Here is a 22,033-nt window from a genome sequence, read left to right on the forward strand (position 1 = left end):
TCTCTCTCTCTCTCTCTCTCTCTCTCTCTCTCTCTCGGAGTAGGCTCAACTTAGACCAGTTATTGGTTGGCTATTTAGCAGGCAGAATTGGTTGTGATGTCAAAGGTTTCATGACTGGGTTGACATCTCAGTCTTTGGTTACATAAGATGACCAGTTCAGGTTTTGTATTCTCCATTACCAGGAGTCCTCACTAGAGTCACCCTCATAATTCCCACATTTTCATGGCTGTTCTCAATAGTCTATGTTACAGGAGGTTTTTTCAAACTACAATTTCCCTGAGCCTTTCCTCTCTGAGCACTATTGATAAAGACCTGAACATCAGACTATCTGTAGAGCCAAAGGAATTCCTAAGTCTCTGCTCTGAGTATCTGAAAAATAGCATTGTCTCTACTCCCCCTGTGACTTGGCATACTCTTCTTCCACTTCTGGTAACATTCTGCTCTTAGTCTTATACCTCATCTCAATTGCTCCATACAGTATCCACATTACAGTCCCAATTAATATTTGGCATCTGTGTTGATATTTAGGGAACACAGCTGCCCCATGCGGTGTGAGGAATCATGACATCCTATAACCCGTCCAAAATGCAAAAGTGGTAGGCAAACCCACCTCTCAAATTAAAAAAATGTGAATCCAGTTTGCTGTCAAACTCTTAAAATGTATCATGATAGCAAATGAAATTGGAACACTACTCTAGGCTGCTTGGGAGAGACCTTCAATATTGAATCTATTATTCCAACACAGCTATTATTTTGGAGATGTCCTTCTTGACATGGTGTTAAGGTGTGTCTCTGTATTTTAAATTGTTAGTTCTATACTGGCAGAGAGCTAAGTGCCAATAGGATTTGCTATTGTAATTTCTATGGTCCATCACCTGGTTTTCAATTTTGTAAATGTTTGTCCTTCCTCAGTTGCCTAAAGGCTATCTAAGATTTACCAAGTGTTGTCTCACTGCTGATTGGTTCTAAGAAAGAGCTGAGGGCTGATAGCTAGGGTAAGAAATATGAAGATGAAATTTCCAGGCAAAGAGTATACCATAGGAGGAGGCAAGCTGAAGGAAGAGATTTGAAAGCAAGGAAGAAAGGGAACTGATACTGACTTCAGAGAGGCCAGGAGGTATAGAGCTAGCCATGTGGTGGGTTGCTGGCTAGAACAGTCAGGTTAAGTTTAAACAGTAGCAGAAGGCCTAAGCTTTAAACTGTATTAGAAGTATTCATGTCATTATTTAGACCACTAGTGGGTCCAAGAAAGTCCAGTATTACATTATTTTAGCCTAGGATAAACTTTGTCATGTCCACTCTTCTTATCACATAGTATAAACTCTTATCTAGTGTGAACTCGAGCATGGCTAGTGCAAATCCTGATTAGGAGTAATTTCTCACTCAATTAACAAAGTATCACTAGAACATTTAAAAAAAAAAAAAAAGGCTTATTCCATTGCAGGTTTGGCTGCTTTGTCACTTTTGTGTCAGTAGGTGGCAGAGAGGACACACGCTATGTCTACATTCAGTGTTCCGACATATGAGCATCTGAATGATTAGTAGCCTAACGTCCCTGGCAAAAAGCAAGCCTGAGATCAAAGACTGGTCTATCACCAGGGTTCCCAGACAGAGAGCTAGACTGTGGTCACCACTAGTCTGGCACCATGCAGGCCTGAATGTGCAGACCATGCCAGAGTTGGCTCCTACACAGTGCATGAGTGGGGCATAGCACACCTGAGACCAATTCTGAGATGACTCCAAGTACTCAAGAGACCCAGACCATCACTAAGAGGAGAAAGTAAGTCATGGAGAATGGAAGAGAAAGAGAAACAGAAGGATATGGGCACAGTGAATAGACAGAGAGAGAGAGAGAGAGAGAGAGAGAGAGAGAGAGAGAGAGAGAGAGAACTGGAGACTCAAGGATAGTGAGGACCAACCTCATGTGAGTAGTGGGTGATGCTACATGAGGCCATGTGGGGTCCTGGCCTAGGCTACCACCAGGGATCACATCAGCTCTTTCTAACTCTGTGAAGAACTGAGTTGGAATTTTGATGGGGGTTGCATTGAATCTGTAGATTGCTTTTGGTCATATTGCCATTTTTACTATTTTAATCCTGCCAATCCATGAGCATGGGAGATCTTTCCATATTCTGAGATCTTCTTTGATTTCTTTCTTCAGGAATTTGAAGGTCTTGTCATTTAGATCTTTCACTTGCTTGGTTAGAGTCACACCAAGATATTTTATATTATTTGTGACTATTGTGAAGGGTGTTGTTTCCCTAATTTCTTTCTCAACCCTTTTATCCTTTGAGTAGAGGAAGGCTACTGATTTGCTTGAGTTAATTTTATATCCAGTCACTTTGCTGAAGTTGTTTATCAGCTGTAGGAGTTCTCTGGGTGAATTTTTAGGGTCACTTATATATACTATCATATCATCTGCAAATAGTGATATCTTGACTTCCTCCCTTCCAATTTGTGTCCCTTTGATCTCTTTTTGTTGTCTAATTGCTCTGGCTAGAATTTGAGGACAATATTTAATAGGTAAGGAGAGAGTGGGCAGCCTTGTCTAGTTCCTGATTTTAATGGGATTGCTTTGAATTTCTCCCCATTTAATTTGATGTTAGCTATTGGTTTGCTTTTTATTGCTTTTATTATATTTAGGTATGCACCCTGAATTCCTTCTTTCTCCAATACTTTCAACATGAATGGGTGTTGTATTTTGTCACTGGCTTTTTCTGCATCTAATGAGATGATCTTTTTCTTTGAGTTTGTTTTTATAGTGGATTACATGGATGGATTTCATATACTGAACCATCTGTGCAGCCCTAGGATGAATCCTACTTGATCATGGAGGATGATCATTTGATAGGTTCTTGGATTCAACTTTGGAGAATTTTATTGAGTATTTTTGCATCGATATTCATAAGGGAAACTGGTCTGTAGTGTTCTTTCTTTGTTGGGTCTTTTTGTGGTTTAGGTACAAGTGTAACTGGTTTCATAGAAAGAATTGGGTAGTGTTCCTTCTGTTTCTATCTTATGGAATAATTTAAGGAGTATTGGAACTAGATCTTCTTTGATGGTCTGATAGAATTCTGCACTTAAACCATCTGGCCATGGACTTTTGTGGTTGGAAGATTTTTAATGACTTCATCTATTTCTTAGGGGGTTATGTGGCTGTTTAGACAGTTTGTCTGATCCTGATTTAACTTTGGCACCTGGTATTTGTTGAGTATAGACTTTTGTAGTAGGATCTGATGATTCTTTGAATTTCCTCAGTTTCTGTTGTTATGTCTCCCTTTTCATTCCTGATTTTGTTAATCTGGGTACTATCTCTGTGCCCTCTCATTAGTCTGGCTAAGAATTTGTCTATCTTGTTGATTTTCTCAAAGAACCAGCTCCTGTTTGGTTGATTCTTTGTATAGTAGTTATTTTTGTTTCTACTTGGTTGATCTCAGCCTGAGTTTGATTATTTCCTGCCCTCTACTCCTACTGGATGTATTTGCTTCTTTTTTTTTTTTTTCTAGAGCTTTCAGATGAGCTGTTAAGCTGATAGTAAATGATATCTCCAGTATCTTTGTGAAGGCACTCCGACCTATGAGTTTTCCTCTTAGCATTGCTTTCATTGTATCCTATAAGTTTGGGTATGTTGTACCTTCTTTTTCATTGAATTCTAGAAAGTCTTTAATTTCTTTCTTTATTTCTTCCCTGACCAAGTTTTCATTGAGTAGATAATTGTTCAGCTTCCATGTGTATGTGGGCTTTCTGCTGTTTTTGTTACTGTCGAAGACCAGCCTTAGTCTGTGGTGGTCTGATAGAATACACGGGATTAATTCAATGTTCTTGTATGTGTTGAGGTTTGTTTTGTGTCCAAGTATATGGTCAATTTTTGAGAAGGTACCATGAGGTGCAAAGATGAGGTATATTCTTTTGTTTTAGGATGAAATGTTCTATAGATATCTGTTAAATCCATTTGGTTCATAAATGCTTTTAGTTTCACTGTGGGACTCAGTAAGTTATGGGAAAGAAAGGAGGAGGAGAGGAGAGGACAGAAAAGATTGAGACAGAAACAGAGATAGAGTCAGAGACAGAGAGACACTGAGGGTGGAACCCATATCCTTGAATATGCTATGCATGCTCTCTACCACTGGGCTCCGTTTTGGATTTTAATCTTTTTTTTAAATTCAATTCAATTTTATTATATGAGTGTTTTGTCTGCATGTGTGTACCACCTGCATTCCTTTTGCCCAGGGTACCCAGAAGGTATCAGATCTCCTGTGACTGATGTTAGAGATGGTTAAAAACCTCCATGTGGGTGCTAGGGAGCAAACCCAATTCCTCTGAAAGAGCACCCAATGCTTTCAGCCACTTGACCATCTCTCCTGCCCCAGTGACTTTTAAGCTTTGGACAACATCACTAAATTTCCTATAATAAGCATGGACTCATGCTGTAGTCTAGACAGACCCTGAACCTATTGGCTATCTCTCAGCCATAGCCTCTGTATAGCAAGAATAATAGCTGAGCCTGTGCTACTAGATCTAGATACTTAGAATATTTTAAGAAAGGAAATTAAGAATAAGAAATGAAAGGAGAAGGCTGAGAGAGGATCATCTCAGCCTTCTTCCATATGATAGCAGTGAAGCTATTGACATGAAGCAGCATCAACTAAGATGCTACAACAAAGCAATGTTGGAGGCGAGTGGAAGATAGGTACAGTTAGGGCTTTGAGGACTCCAAACTGTCCAACTTTTATTCTGTGTAACATAGCCTTTAAAAAAGTTTTGAGCAGAAAGGATATAGGCAGTCTGTGATTTTGGAACAGCATGACTTACTGCTTTGTGAAAATAGATAAGTCAGGCAAAAACCAACTCAGGAGCACAGGCTAGGAGATGTGAATGATTCCTCCAGAGAGAGGGTAACACTGCCAAATTGCACTGTTTGTTGGGTGTGTATTTTTAACCGACTTCCTAAAACTTATTTGTCACTATGAATCCAGTATGCAAGAAAGAAAAAAAAAACTTAAATACAAAACAGCTAAGTTCCCATCTAAGGTCAGATGGGGCAATATCCTATTTTTGTTTCCACCCTCATACATAAACACGTTGTATTTCCAAGTTCCATTTACTGGCACAGTATTTTGTTTTGTGTACAATGTTTCTGCTTTTACTGGTTGATTTTGCTGTTTAAACTGATCCTCAAGTATAGATTTTAAACCAAAGAAAGCTGAGCTGTATATGGAGAAAATACACCCATGGATAGGCTTCATTCATGCACAAGTTCTACTGCTATTGGCTGTGAATTCAGTGTTAAGGAATCAACAATTAGATCTTTCTAGAAAAAGAAGCAGGAAACTCCATAAGGTCTGTGTGAAGGCAATGCTGAAAGTGATGAACATAGCATTAGAGTGTAGAAAATGGAAAAAGATAGAAAAGCAGTTAAATTTATGGGTGAATGAAATGACCATAGATTAAAAGCCATAGCTGGCTGGATTATATGGGTGCTGAAAGCCAAAGAACTTTGGGTCATGTTCCCTGGCATGGACATTGCCAGAAACCTGGGATGGGAGAGGCTCCAGGGAGTCTATAAGGGTGACTGTAGCTGAGACTCTTAGCAGTGGGGGATATGGAGCCTGAAGTGGCCATCTCCTCTAGTCATGCAGGACTCCTGGTGATAAGGATACCAAAACACACACAAAACTTTGGCCCCAAATTTGTCCTACCTACAAGAAGTGCAGGAAAAAAGATGAAGCAGAGACAGAGTGAAAGAACGGCCCAAATTGAGACCCATCCCATGGATAGGAACCAATCCCTGACACCATTAATGGCATTCATTTATGTTTGCAGACAGGAGCCTAGCATAGCTGTCCTCTGAGAGGCTCCACCCAGCAGATCACCAAAACAGATACAGACACCCACAGTGAAACGTTATATGGATCTCAGGGAGTCTTGCGGAAGGGTTAGGGGAAGTATTGAGGAACATGGAGAAATAGGGACTCCACAGAGGACAGAGTCAACTAACAAGGCCTAGACGAGGCCCCACAGACATATATAGCAGATATTGTCTTCATGCAGGTTTTCTAACAACTGAAACAGGGGCTGTGCCTCACTCTGTTGCTTGCCTGTAGGTCCTGTCTCTAACTGGGCTGCTTTGTCTGGCCTCAGTGAGAGAGAATGTGCATAGTCCTACAATGACTTGATGTGCTGGGGTGGGTTGGTACCCAGGGGGGCTCCTCCTTCTCAGTGGAGGCGAGAGGGCATGTGGAGAGGCTGTGTGAAGGGAGACTGGGATGAGAAGGGACAGCTGCAATCAGAATGTAAAGTGAATAAATAAATAAATAAATAAATAAATAAGAAAAAGGAAGAAATGGCTGCCGAAGCAGGCGAGCTAAAGCACCTGGAGAAGGTAATCAGGTTAAGTCACAAGACTCACAGCTTTCTACTGGCCCAGACTACAACGATGCTGTCTAGCATTTTCCTAGCTGAGGAGCAACAGTTCAATTCGTAACCTGCTGTGTCTGCTTCATAGAGCAGAGCTGTGAACAATAGCCATCTTCCATGTTGAATTCAGGCATGTCGATGCTTTAACCAATGAGCTGGATGTGGTGGTGGTGGTGGTGGTGGTGGTGCTGTTTCATGTCCACTCAGAGATTTCAGAGCCATAGTATTATCTACAGTTCTTGCTTTTTCATCAAACATATAGTCAGCCACCAATGTGTTAGTCTCTGGCTACTCAAAATGGTGATGATTGGAGTAGGAATGGCACCCATAGACTCATGTGTTTCAATGTCTGGCCCATGGGGAGAGGCTCTATTAGAGGTGTAGCCTTGTTGGAGTTTGTAGCTTTGAACTAAGTGTGTTACTATGTGGGCAGGCTTGAAGATCTCTAATGTTCAAGCTGCATCCAGTGACAATCTTTTGCTGCTTGCAGATCAAGATGTTGAATTCTCAGCTCCTTCTCCAGCACTATGCCTGTCTGCATTCTGCCATGTTTCCTATGAAGATAATATACGAAACCTCTACAACTGTAAACCAACCCCAATTAAATGTTTTCTTTGGTAAGAGTTAGAGTGGTCATATTGTATCTTCACAGCAATGGAAAACCAAACTAAGACAAAAAGTCAGGGCCTGAACAGAAAATATGGAAGTGGTGCGATGATCAGTGTGGCAGAGGGAGGTAACAATTTGTGAATCAGAAAGATTTGAGAGATAGATGTCACTACAACATAGCCTATCTTCTACAGATACACCTTAACCAAAACATTCTGTTGGTTTTGATAGATAAGTTAGCAGTAACGAAGATACAGAGCAATACAGCCAACACATTCTGCTGCTAGAGTGAAATAGAATGACAGCGTCAGGAGCTAAGATTTGGGATCTGAACAACAGAAAACACGACGCTCCTAGGGACTGATAGTAGGAATGATGCTAGAAGAGAAAAAATATTGGGGAGGAAATTGACAATTAAGTTTTGTATGTACAAAGTTTGATATTCTCATTTGGTATCCAAGTGGAGATAACAAACAGTCAGCTGACATTTTGAAGATAAGACCAAGTAGATACTTGAGTTTTGTTATGTTCAGGACAGTGCTGGGGGGTATGCAGCCAAATTCCAACATCAGAGAAGCTAGGTGTACGGAGACTAAATCCCAGAGCTTGCAGGCATCAGAGGTCACAAGGGAAGGACAAATTAGCAGAGGCATCAGATTGTTCTGATGGCCAGCAAATGAAAGCCTTCCAGAGTAAAAGAGGGATCAGCCTGACTACGGGGGGTGGGGTGGGGGTGTGCAGGCTCCCAGCCCTTAGCCGGGGGCCAGAGGCGGGGCGCACGGGGCCTTTAAGAGGCGCGGCGGCGCGGGGCGGGTGCGGGGGTGGGGTGGGGGTGGGGTGGGGTGGGGTGTTCCAGCTTCAACATGAGTCATCAAAGACTAGGGATACCTGGTAGGCAAATAGGAAAACACATCAATTGAGGAAGCTGACAGGCTTGCTCATGCAGTGAGAGCTTCTGAGCTCAGGAGTCAGAGTGTTCTATAGATTTGACCCAGCCCCAGTCTTTTATTGAAATCATACAAGAAAGCTGGGTTACAAAGGTCATAGCAGGAGGGGTGGGTAAATGCTTCTTTATTTTTCTGTGCCAACATTTTCTTGTGATTCAGAGTAGTATAGATTTAGAACAGAAAAAAAGGAACTATAAAATCTCAAACATAAGGGTTTTATAGCAAGCTTTTTTTTTTCTTTTAATATATCTCCCGACCACCAGTCTCCAGTGAGATCAGAGGCAACAGTACTGTGGTTACAAAGTCAATGTCTTTCAGACATGTGTGAGACAGTATGGTTTCATAAAAGGGCAAACATGAGGTCATACTGCTGACCCTGCGGTCTTTACAGTCCCATAGCAATGTGCTCCAAGTTGATCTTAAAAATATAGCAAAGGGCACGTCCCTTCGCCAATATCCCTTTCTTGTACTGGGTCCCATCCCCTAATCTCATAAGATCTCCAATAATGTGTCAAACATTCACGATCCCATCTGTCTGTCTACAAAAGGCATCCTCACTTAACCTATATGGAGAATTCCTAGGGAGATGCCTGAACCCAAGGAACCCATTGCTGACTTTCTGGGAAATATCTGTATATAATTCCATCCTCAGTTTTGTAATAAAAATGTCCTGCTTTTATTATAGAGAATTAAGAATAAGACTGGCGGAACAGCTGCAGATTTATTCATCTCTGCCAATGGCTCTCGGCTACTTTCATTTTCACCTCGAGCGAGTGACCATAACATATCAAACTTTCCCAAGATGTTTTAACTATCACCATATCCAATTTGACATTAGGTGCAATTTCCCCAAATTTGTAGAGCTTCTTCTACAGTTAAACATCTAGTTCCTGGATATCAAGAGGGTTTCTACAGGTCACCAAATGCTAGTTTATCAAGGGAGGAGAAAAGAGAAGGAACAGTAAATAGGTAAGGAGAATGATAAGTACACAGAATTGTAGAAATGACATCATGAGGTGCTTTCGCCAAAGAAGCAGGCCTTGGGGCCTCTCATTACTCATATTGGGCCCACAAGAGGCCATAGCTTCATGCTCTGAAACACAGTAGCCCCAGGAGGTTTTTCTTCCTTGTCACCAGGGGTCTCAGGCATCTCAAGCTTAATGTGGGGTGTCTCCTATACTTGACTATCAAATCTTCCCAATAACAGCCAAGTTAAAATAAAAAAAGATGAGAAACAACATTAAGGCCTCAAAGGATAGTTATCTTTGAATGAACAGTTTCAAAGAAAAAGTTTCATCCTCCAGGGTTTCCAAGAAAACACAGTTTCAAAGCAAACTTTTGTTTCTGCTTTTAGAAGAAAAAGACAAAAACAACAAAAACAAAATTAATCCCAGTGTTCTTGAGAAAACAGTAAAGACTAATTGTAGAAAAGCATGTAAATTTGTCAAAGCTTAAAAGTGAGCCAAAGAGGAACAAAAGAGAAGGGTAGATTTGCAACTGAGAGGTAATAAACAGATAACTGGCACACTACCCAATGGGATTCCTTTACATTTTAAAAAGAGATGGGGAGATAGCTCAGTCAGTAAAATACTTTTCTTGAAAACATGAGGAACTGTGTTCACTCTTTAGAATATATATAAACAAAAGCTAAGCATCATGGTGTATGCTTGTAACCCCAGCTCTGGAAAGCAGGGAGATCCCTACAATGCCATGGCCAGCAAGCCTTGGTGAGTCTCAGGCCAATGAAAAACTTGTCTCAAAGAAAAAATAATAATAATAGTGATCAGCACATGAGGAAGGATACCTGATGTTGTTTCCTGATGTTCATATGTACATAAACATACACCATGCACCAACACACACACACACACACACACACACATACACACACACACATATACACACACACATACACACACACACACACACACACACACACCTGCACACCCATGAACTCAAATACATACACGGAAAAAGTTTCTATTTTTCTCTATACACAACAGAGCTCTCTTAGATATACATTTAATGGCTAAGTAAAATTGAACTCAATGGCCCTCAACTTCTCCTAATGATAAAAATTACCTGGAATCTTTGTTATCTTTGTTTAAAATACAGATTATTGTGGACCTTCCTAAGAGACATTGATTTGGGCTGTCTTAGCAATGCTTTCATGCTTTCTTTTAACCTCTCTCTCTGTGTGTGTATTGTATTATATACATGTATATGTATTCATGTAAGTATTAGTATTTTTTTGTGTAATCACTCTCACACACAAGAGTCAGGTTCTCTTACAGAAACCAAATTGGCTAGATCAGGGCTGGTGAGATGGCTCAGTGGGTAAGAGCACCCGACTGCTCTTCCGAAGGTCCAGAGTTCAAATCCCAGCAACCACATGGTGGCTCACAACCATCCACAACGAGATCTGACTTCCTCTTCTGGAGTGTCTGAAGACAGCTACAGTGTACTTATATATAATAAATAAATAAATCTTTAAAAAAAAAAACAAATTGGCTAGATCAACTAGAATACCTCATCAGAAAGCCCCTGGAATACACTTTTGTCTGCTCACCCCAGTGGTGGGATTATAGGGGTACATGCCTAGCTTTTATCTGGGTGTTGGAATACAAACTCAAGTTCTTCATGTTTGCAGGACAATTACTATGCTGAGTAATCTCTTAAGTCCCTTCTCTGTACTGTTAATAAGAGTATTGCATCATTTAGATCTTTGGGCAAGTTTGGAAACATTATTTGAGGAACTAGTTCTCCAAGTATTCAAATGTACTTCATTTTAATATACATATGATATGTGTGATATTTATGTGTATACATATGTCTAAATGTTATTTATCCTTTTTGTTTGAAATTGATAAGTATGCATTAAAATTCTTGAGAAACCCCACTAATTAGGAAATGAAAATTCATTTATCTTAAAATGTCTTGTTTCATTTTTTACCTTTCACTGATTCTTCTTCTTCAAACACCCCAAAAGGCTTTATGAATTGATTGGAATTGGATTCACCTAAACAAATACAAATAATTTCAGAAGATGAGAGAATTCTCAGCCTCCTCAATGCTCTGCCACTATATTTCACACACACACACACACACACACACACACACACACACACAGAGAGAGAGAGAGAGAGAGAGAGAGAGAGTCATTTCTATAACCAGTTCTCAATTAGATATTCTTTCATATTTTATTTTTTATTTTATGTGTTTGGGTATCTTGTGTATGTTCAAATGTGTATATCTTGTGCTTACGGGCATTAGACCCCTGGAAGTAGAGTTAAGAGACAGTTATGAGTTTACATGTAGTTTCTGGGAACTGAATATGGGCCCTCTAGAAGACTTGGCAGTGTTATGAACCACTGAACTATCTCTCCAGCCCTAGATATTAAAATGGTGCTGTGAAATTTGAGGATTATTTTACCACAGCAAATTAAATTATAGGAACTGAACATTTGTCAATAATATTTTACAAATTATAAACTGATTTAACTCACAGAGGAATGTAAAATGCCTTTACCATATGCTTAAACTTACTTTTAAAATAACACCTATAAAATGTAATAGTCCTTTAAAAATCTTATTGCCTATTAGCAAAATCTCACCTTGGAGTAACATAATGCTAAGTGACTCATTTATTTATTGTCTATACCATACACCAGGCACTACATGAAAATAACAGCTATGCAATGCCATTGTGAAAAGTTTTGCATGTCACGGTTATAAACTCCCAACTTGTAGTTGAGTAAACAGAGACCTTGTTATAGGTCAGTAACCAGTAAGTGACAGAATTAGGCTCAAAGGCAAGGTCCTTCAACTTTTGCCTAAATGCCTTGCAACCTACTTCCTGCCTCTCTGGGTCAACCTGCCTCTGCTTGGATCACTGGAATGCATTGTTAAGTGGAGTCATAAGTCAAACATATTACTCTGCTACTCCAAGGTGTGGATCATGGTATGTAAAAAACTGTGCAGGACCACAAAAGTCAACAATTATACTTATGCAGGCACAGGCCTGACCCAAAGAGAGGTCCAAATCTCTGAAATACTTTCCACAAGTAACCCAGGGACAGAAAGAATGATACCATGAACAAATCCCTCATTGTCATAAATAATATAGGTGTTGTCATCATCATAGTAATTACCTGCCCCCCGCCCCAAATCAGTGGGCATGTTTTTGCAGGCTAATATATACATCAGGGATTTGGATGAGTCCCAACAAATACAATGTTGTGCCTTAGATCCTATGTGCCTCACCCCCTGCAAAGCTTATGTGGTAAAGGACTGGTCCTCAGCATGGGGCTAAGGAGGAGGAGTAGAACCTTTAAGAGGTAGAGCATATGGTAGACCCTACCTGTGGCTTCCTCTCCCATTTTTGACCATGTTGTGAGTGTGAGTGGTTTTGCTCCATCAATCAGCTCTACTAGTGGCTTAGTCAGTGTTCAATTTCTGTGAAAAGACACCTTGACCGCAGCACATCCTATATAGGAAAGAATTTTATTGGAGCTTGCGTAGAGTTTCAGAAGTTTAGTCCAATATTACCAGGGTAGGAGACATGGCAGAATACAAGTAGACATGGTTTTGGAGAAGCAGCTGAGAGTTCTACATCTGAACCAACAGGAACCAGAAACTAGTTCCAACAAGGCCACACCTTTCAAATGTGCCAATCCCAAAGGCTAAGTAGTCAAATATATGAGCCTAGGGAAGCCGTTCTCATTCAGACTACCAGTGTCCCAATACAGCTAATAGAGACTATGAACCAAAAGAGAACTTTTCTCTTTGTAAGTTGATCACCTTAGGTATTTACTATGGTAATGGAAAACCAACATATTAAATATGCCTTGTTCTTCTTAAAGTTGTTTTTCGTCAAAGAAAATTAAATAAAAGTATTAAGTGTTACAAGGTAATCATATGCCAATCCAAAAGCAATCCTCCCTTGGTTGCTCTAAGAATAGAGCCATAGGTCAACAGTAGTCCTGGAAATCTTTAACCTCTGGGAAATTAGAACTTCTATAATCTGCACTCTATGAATACTCTGCATACTACATACTTTTCTAATTTGTCCTATCTGTCTCACTTACTGTCAGAAAGGATATGGAGCAGAGCCTTCCTGACCATTTAGCAGGGACCACATGGTCAATTCCTCTAAGAACAGAATGGGATGTATGTAAGACATGTGTGAAAATTTGACTTTGTCAACACTGAAATAAATTAAGATTGTTTTTGCATGAGAGATTTATGTTTTAAAAACCACTGTCCTTCAAGAAAGCTCTTGTTACCAACTTCACAACATCCATGGGGTTAAAAACATAATAATTAATTATATTACAAATTAATAATGTACATGATCCAAAAACAAATAAATGTTTGTGATAATATTCACTGAGAAGTACTGAGAAGCAATCCCTATGTATAAGTTCAGGGACCATTGTGGGAGAGGGGGCAAAAGGATTTTAACAGTCAAGTGATCAAGACATCTGTTATAAGATGTGTCTTGTAGATATGACACAAATCCTGCACCCATGAAATCTCAAAAATATGGGTACCTACACAATGATAATAGTAGACATGCCAACATAGATTGGGGGAATTTCACAAGGCCCCATCCCTAGATGGAGGGCTACAGGTAATCAATAGCGGTTGGGAGAGGGAGAAGCAGTTTTCTGCAGGGAAATGATTCGCCTGGGAGGTTGTCCAATCCCAGGTGGTCACCCTAAACACAGCTATAACAGCAACACTAAATAGGATCAGTAGGTGTATATATACACATATATGTATGTAATAATAATTACAGAAGAAGAAGTCATTAATGTGAGAGGAAATAAGGGGAGGATATGGGAAGGTTTGGAGGGGAGAGGTTAAAAATATATAAATATAGTTTTCATGCAGGAAATTCTCAAAAGATTAAAATAAAAATTAAAAACTCAGAGAAAGCAGGTATTGAGAAGTGAAATAAAAATGAACTCAGTGAGAAAAATATAATATTCCAACATCTATGTAAAAGGGGAAGAGGGATTACAAACACACACATGTTCCTTGTACATGTAAGGTATTTCTAGAAAGATAATATAATTTATATCTAGAAAGATATATAATTTATCTTTATGTAATTTTAATCTTTGAGCTGAAGTGTGCTTTTTCTATGAAAGGTCAAAGATTATAATCTTTTGAAATTTTCTAACATGTTAATCTTTCTGACTTATAAAAACACCAAAGAAATCAAATTTAAGAGTACAAAATCGATAATAGTCAAATAACATGAACACTGAAGTATTAAAATGAAGTTGACTTGTGCACAGAGATTTTGAGAACTTATTCAGAGTTGAAGTAACGTGAAAGACACATGAGTATTAACAGAACTCAAATCCAGGAATGATCTGTCATAGTTGAACTATTATTATTAGTGCTAGGTGGTACATACTTAAAAACATATGACTCAGGAAACCTTGAGTATTTGATGTAGTCTCTTTAGGCGACCATTCATGAGCAGATACCAATCACAGTCTGCTTAGAAGTTCATGCAGGGGAACTAACTACAGAGAGAGTTTGCTCCCTGTTTTATGTTTTATACTATCAATGTTTCACTGGAGTAAAAACAAGAAAGTGATGATGGAATTATGAAAGTACAAAGACTGTTCAAGTAGCTTGTTTGCTATTTTTGCCATAGACTGTATTTGTCCCTGATAGTCATACCTTAATATCTAGTCCATAAAAGAAGCCGTGAATGGAGGTGAACTTGTGGGAGGTTATTAAGTCATGAGATGGAGCCATCATGAATGATGGTGAATGATTTGGTGAACTCCCTATGTAAGGCTATATTGAAAATGCAGCAGCCCATGAACTAGAAACTGGGTGTTTCCCAGACACTGAATTTTTAAAAATAAATCACTACTGTACTTCTCATCTTCTAAAATTATGAGAAATTTATGCTGTTTATAATCCACTTAGCCCACAGTAGTTTCAAATAGCCCACACAGATTAAGAGGTTCCCCTCAATCACATGATGAAATGACACTTTTTTGCCCTTATTTGGGCTTGGTTGTAATACTTACTCTGATCAACCCAATATAAGCAGAATAAAAGTTTTAGAAGCCAGCACATGGTCCTCGTGTTCTTATTTCCTCTGGCATGGCACCTAGCCACAATACAGATAGTTCTGCTCCTTCAGCCTAGCATGAAGACTTAAGAGAATCTAGATTCAGACCTTCCAATCTACCCAGAATGGAGATGTAGTATTAATGAGAAATAAGCTTTGCATCACAGAAGCTTGAATTTACATGTTTCTACAGCACAGTCTATGCTATCCTGAATGACTAGGGATTCAAAGTAGTTCCAGTCTGAAGAGCCATGAATGTTTACCTAGAGATGAGGCTCAAAATACTGACCACTGTGTCCATCATGCAACACTTGGAAATCTGTGTTGTACAAAGAAAATAGCCTCCTACAAAAACTTTTCTGGTTTTCTGAAGACACACTACTGATGTCATTAAGCTCTTATATTGGTTGGTAGTTGTGGTGATTTGAATGTGCTTGGCCCATGGGAAGTGGCAATACTAGGAGGTGTGGCCTTGTTGGAGGACATGTGTCACTGTGTTGGTGGGCTTTGAGGTCTCCTAGTATTCAAGCTCTGCCCAGTGCAAGAGAGATTCTTTTCTCCTGGCTGCCTTCAGTTCAAAATGTAAAACTCTTAGCTCCTCCAGCACCATGTCTGCCAGCATGATGCCATGTTTGCCACTGTGATGATGATAGACTAATCCTCTGATCTGATTATAAAATATCTGTCAATCATAAGGTGAAGTAATGCTGCAATGCAATGAGCTTGCATTCTTACATGGGCAGGTATTGGAAGAAGGCACATTACATCTGACTCAGCACTTCCTGCTTTAAGCAATCCTCCTCAGGAGTTTTTGGGAATCTTGCCTGTTACTTAACCTCACATAGGGAGACAGATGCTTTCATCTAATGACTTGTTTTAGCATATCCCCCTCTTCCTTCTTCTCTAACATCTAAGCCTTGTTTTGTTTACTTAAATTTTATTGTTTTCTCACACTCAAAGTATTCTCTACTTATTTCCTTCCTATATCCAATGATCCAATTGTCCAGAAGTGCAAACTAAATATCTAAAAAATTCCTTCTATCTAGAAATTTCATTGCACCAAAGGAAGAAAAACCAAACCACATAAGCATGTGTAACATGAGCTATTTTATAGCTTGCTAATGAGCAGTAAAAGATTTTGAATTGAGTTAAAGTGGCTTCAGTCAAACTATGGTACAAAGTCATGGTTGTTTAACACAATTTTCAGATGCTTCTGGAACATTGTTTAAAGTTAACTTCCTGACAATGTCCCCATGGTAGAAGGACATATCTATTCTCCATTACACCCCTGTTTCATGACTAGGTCTACTTTTTTTTTTTAAATAGGGGTATCATATATCCTGAATGCTGCTCATTGTTACTGCAGATGTAGTAGCCTTTGAAGAATACAAAATGGACAAACTGAAATGCAGTAAAACTTACAATTTGAAGTCCAATATCCTATACTATATAAAACTTAAATCAAGGTTTCCATCTGTGCCCAGGAGCTGACCTGTTGCTACAGCCCTCCACACCCCAATCCTGTCCAAAAGAAGCTTGACTCCCAGAAATGCTGACACACCCAGCATCATAGGCTCACAAAGGGACAAGCTCTAGTTAGAGACAACAAGGCAACATAACACCAGAGATAACCAGATAGCTAGAGGCAAGTGCAAAAACATAAGCAACAGAAACCAATTCTATCTGATATCATCAGAACCCAGTTCACTCACCACAGCAAGCTCTGAATACACCAACACACCTGAAAAAGCAAGATTCTGATCTAAAATCAAATGTCATGATGATGAAAGAGAATTTTAAGATGGACATAAATAAATACAGGAAAAATACAGGAAAAGAAATGCAGGAGAACACAGGTAAACAGCTAGAAGCCCTTAAAGAAGATACACATAAATCGCTAAAAAAAAAAAAAAAAAAAAAAAAAAAAAACAGATAAAAAAACAAACAGGTGAAGGAATAGAAAAAAAAACATCCAGAATCTAATAATAGAAATAGAAATAGTAAAGAAATCACAAGAAGCAACACTGGAGATAGGAAACCTAGCAAAGAGAACAGGAATCATAGNTCTAAAATCAAATGTCATGATGATGAAAGAGAATTTTAAGATGGACATAAATAAATACAGGAAAAATACAGGAAAAGAAATGCAGGAGAACACAGATAAACAGATAGAAGCCCTTAAAGAAAAAAAAAAAAAAAAAAAAAAAAAAAAAAAAAAAAAAAAAAAAAAATACAGGTAAAAAACCAAACAGGTGAAGGAATTGAAGAAAAACCATCCAGAATCTAATAATAGAAATAGAAATAGTAAAGAAATCACAAGAAGCAACACTGGAGATAGGAAACCTAGCAAAGAGAACAGGAATCATAGACACAAGCATCACCAACAGAATACAAGTGATAGAAGAGAGAATCTCAGGTGCAGAAGATACCATAGAAAGCATTGACACAACAGTTAAAGAAGATGCAAAGTGCAAAAAGCTCTTAACTGAAAACATCCAGGAAATCCAGGATACAATGAGAAGACCAAAACTAAGGAAAATGGGTATAGAATACAATGAAGATATTCAACTGTGATGGTTTGTATATTCTTGGACCAGGGAGTGGCACCATTTGGCGGTGTGGCCTTGTTGGAATAGGTGTGACCTGGTTGGAGTAGGTGTGTCACTGTGGGTGTGGGCTTAATACTGTCACTCTAGGTGCCTAGAAGTCAGTCTTCCACTAGCAGCCTTTGGATGAAGATGTAGAACTCTCAGCTCTGCCTGCACCATGCCTGCCTGGATACTGCCATGCTCCCACCTTGATGACAATGGATTGAACCTCTGAACCTGTAAAACAGCTCCAATTAAATGTTGTTTTTTATTCGACTTGCCTTGGTCATGGTATCTGTTCACAGTAGCAAAACTCTAACTAAGACACCAACTTAAAAGGGCCAGTAACATCTTCAACAAAATTATAGAAGAAAACTTCCCTAACCTAAAGAAAGAGATGCCCATGAACATGCACAAAGCTTACAGAACTCCAAATAGACTGGACCAGAAGAGAAATTCCTCCTGTCACAAAATAGTCAAAACACCAAATGCATTAAACAAAGAAAGAATATTAAAAGCAGTAAGGGAAAGAGGTCAAGTAACATATAAAGGCATACCTATCAGACATACCAGACATCTCACCAGGGACTATGAAAGCCAGAAGATCCTGGGCAGATGTCATACAGACCCTAAGAGAACACAAATGCCAGCCTAGGCTACTATACCCAGCAAAAGTCTCAATTACCATAGATGGAGAAACCAAAGTATTCCATGAAAAAAAATTTACACAGTATCCTTTCTACAAAGGATAATGAATGGAAAACACCAACAGAAAGACAGAAACTACACTGAAGAAAAAGCAAGAAATTAATCTTCTTACAAGAAACCCAAAAGATGAGAGTCACACAAATATAATTCAACCTCTAACAACAAAAATAACAGGAAGCAACAATCATTGGTCCTTAATATCTCTTAACATCAGTGGACTCAATTCCCCAATAAAAAGACATAAACTAACAGACTAGATATGTAAACAGGACTCAACATACAGAAACACACTTCAGTGATAAAGACAGACACTACCTCAGAGTAAAAGGCTGGAAAAAAAAATCCCCAAGCAAATGGTCCGGCGAAACAAGATCGAGTAGCCATTCTAATATCAAATAAAATCGACTTTCAACCAAAACAGGTTGAGGAAGGACACTTCATACTCATCAGAGAAAAAAATCTACCAAGATCAATTCTCACTTCTGAACATCTATGACCCAATGCAAGGGCACCCACATTTGTAAAAGAAATGTTACTAAAGTTGAAAGTATACATGGCACCTCACACAATAATAGTGGGAGGCTTCACCACCCCACTCTCAGCAATGGACAGATCTTGGAAACAAAAACTAAACAGATACACAGTGAAACTAGCAGAAATTACAGTCTAAATGGATTTAACAGATATCTATAGAACATTTTATCCTAAAACAAAAGAATATACCTTCTTCTCAGCACCTCATGGTACCTTCTCCTAATTGACTATATAACCAGGCACAAAACAAGCCTCAACCTCAACTGATAGAAGAAGATTGAAATAAACCCATGCATACTAGCAGATCACCATGCAAAGCTGGTCTTCACTAACAACAAAAACAACAGAAATCCTACATATACATGGAAACTGAACAACTCTCCATTCAATGATAACATAGTCAGGGAAGAAATAAAGAAAGAAATTAAAGACTTTTTAGAATTTAACCAAAATAAAGGCACAAAATGATCCAACTCATGGAACACAATGGAAGCAGTGCTAAGAGGAAAACTCATAGCTCTTAGTGCCTTCACAAAGATACTGGAGATATCATTTACTAGCAGATTAACAGGACATCTGAAAGCTGTAGAAGACAAAGAAGCAAATACAACCAAGAGGAGTAGACACCTAGAAATAATCAAACTCAGGTCTGAAATCAACCAAGTAGAAACAAAGAGAACTATATAAAGTATCAACAAAACTAGGAGCTAGTTCTTTAAGAAAATCAACAAGATAGATAAGCCCTTATTAGCCAGACTAACCAGAGGGCAAAAAGACAGTCTCCAAATTAACAAAGTCAGAATGAAAAGGAAGATTAACAACAGAAACTGGAGACATTTAAAAAATCATCAGTTCCAACTAGAAAAGCTTACATTCAACAAAAGGGGAATATCTAGATGAAATGGATGATTTTCTAGATAGATACCAGGTACCAAAATTAAATCAGGTTCAGATGAGCCATCTAAACAGTCCCATACACCCTAAAGAAATAGAAGCAGTCATTAATAGTCTCCCCCCCCCAAAAAAAAAAAAAAACAATCCCAGGACCAGATGAGTTTAGTGTAGAGTTCTATCAGACCTTCAAAGAAGACCTAATACCAATACTCTTCAAACTGATCTCTACTCAAACACTGATCTCTACTCAAAGGATAAATGGGCTGAGAACGAAATTAGGGAAATGACACCCTTCCTAATAGTCACAAACAATACAAAATACCTTGGTGTGACTCTAATAAAGCAAGTGAAAGATCTGTATGACAAGAGCTTCAAGACTCTGAAGAAAGAAATCAACGAATACCTCAGAAGATGGAAAGATCTCCCATGCTCATGGATCAGCAGGATTAACATAGTAAAAATGGCCATCTTTCCAAAACAATCTATAGATTCAATGCAATCCCCATCAACATTCCAACCCAATTCTTCACAGAGATAAAAAAAGTAATTCTTAAATTCATCTGGAATAACAAAAAACCTAGGATAGTGAAAACTCTTCTCAAGGATAAGAACTTCTGGGGGAATCACCCATCTCTGACCTCAAGGTGTACTAATGTAATAATGATAAATTATTACAAGAGTAATAATGATAAAAAGAGCATGGTATTGCTACAGAGACCGACAAGTAGATCAACTGAATAGAATTGAAGCCCCATAGTTAAGCCCACACATCCATGGTCACCTGATCTTTGACAAAGAAGCCAAAATCATCCAGTGGAAGAAAGACAGAATATTCAACAAATGGTTCTGGCTCAAGTAGGAGTTGACATGTAGAAGAATGCAAATTGATCCATTCTTATCTCCTTGTACAAAACTCAAGTGGAAATGGATCAAAGACCCCCACATAAAATCAGATACACTGAATCTAATAGAAGAGAAAGTAGGATAGAGCCTCAAACATATTGGCCCAGGGAAAAATTTCCTGATCAGAACACCAATGGTTCAGGCTCTAAGATCAATTATAGACAAATGGGATCTCAAAGAGTTGAAAAGCTTCTGTAAGGCAAAGGACACTTGTCAGTTGGAAAAAAAAGGCACCCTACAGATTGGGAAAATATCTTGACCAACCCTACATCCCATAGAGGGCTAATATCAAATACATAAAAAGAACTCAGTAAGTTAGACTCTAGAGAACCAAGTAACTACACTAAAAATGGGGTACAGAGCAAAACAAATATTTGTCAACTGAGAAATCTCAAATGACTGAGAGATAACTAAAGAAATGTTCAACATCCTTATTCACCAGGGAAATGCAAATCAAAACAACCATGAGATTCCACCTCAGACCAGTCAGAACAGCTAAGATAAAAAACTCAGGTGACATTAGATGCTTGCAAGGATGTGGTGGGATTGCATGCTGATTTCCACTCTGAAAATCAGTCCAGTGGTTCCTGAGAAAATTGGACACAATACCACTTAAGGACCCAGATATATCATTCCTGGGCATATACCCAAAAGATGCTCCAACATATAACAAGGACACATGCTAAAGTATGTTCATAGCAGCCTTATTTAATAATAGCCAGAAGCTGGAAATGACCCAGATGTCCTTCAACTGAGGAATGGATATAGAAAATGTGGTACAGTTACACAATGGAGTACTACTCAGTTATTAAAAACAATGACTTTGTGAAATTCTTAGGCAAATGGGTAGATCTAGAAAATATCATTCTGAGTGAGGTAACCCAGTCACAAAACAACAACAACACAAAACAAAACAAAAAACAACCACACACAGTATGTACTCACTGATAAGTGGATATTAGGAAAAAAGTTAGGAATACCCACCATACAACTCACAGCTCATATGAAGCTCAAGAAGACTAAAGTGTGGATGCTTCAGTCTTGCTTAGAAGATGGAACAAAATAATCATGGGAGGTAGAGGGAGGCAGAGAAGAGGGATGAAGAAAAAAGAGATCAGGTGTGGGAAGAGACAGAAGAGAATTCAGGAAATTGAATGGAGCAGTGTAGCAATAGGGAATGGGGAACTGGGAGCAGCCACTAGAAAGTCCCAGATGCCAGGAAAGCAAGAGGCTCCCAGGACCCAACGGGGATGACTTTAGCTAAAATACCCAAGAAAGAGGAGAGAGAACCTGTAGAGAACATATCTAGAGGTAGGCCTGCACCCACCTCA

The 22,033-nt window shown here is 38.8% G+C and overlaps 1 pseudogene; it reads left to right on the forward strand.

Moving 5' to 3' along the window:
• Positions 1-1,429: 1,429 nt before the first annotated feature.
• On the forward strand, positions 1,430-1,554 carry LOC115032482 (annotated as a pseudogene).
• The last annotated feature ends 20,479 nt before the right edge of the window (positions 1,555-22,033 follow it).

This window comes from Mus caroli, chromosome 1 (genome assembly GCF_900094665.2).
Source record: "Mus caroli chromosome 1, CAROLI_EIJ_v1.1, whole genome shotgun sequence".
In the NCBI taxonomy this organism is placed as follows: domain Eukaryota; kingdom Metazoa; phylum Chordata; class Mammalia; order Rodentia; family Muridae; genus Mus; species Mus caroli.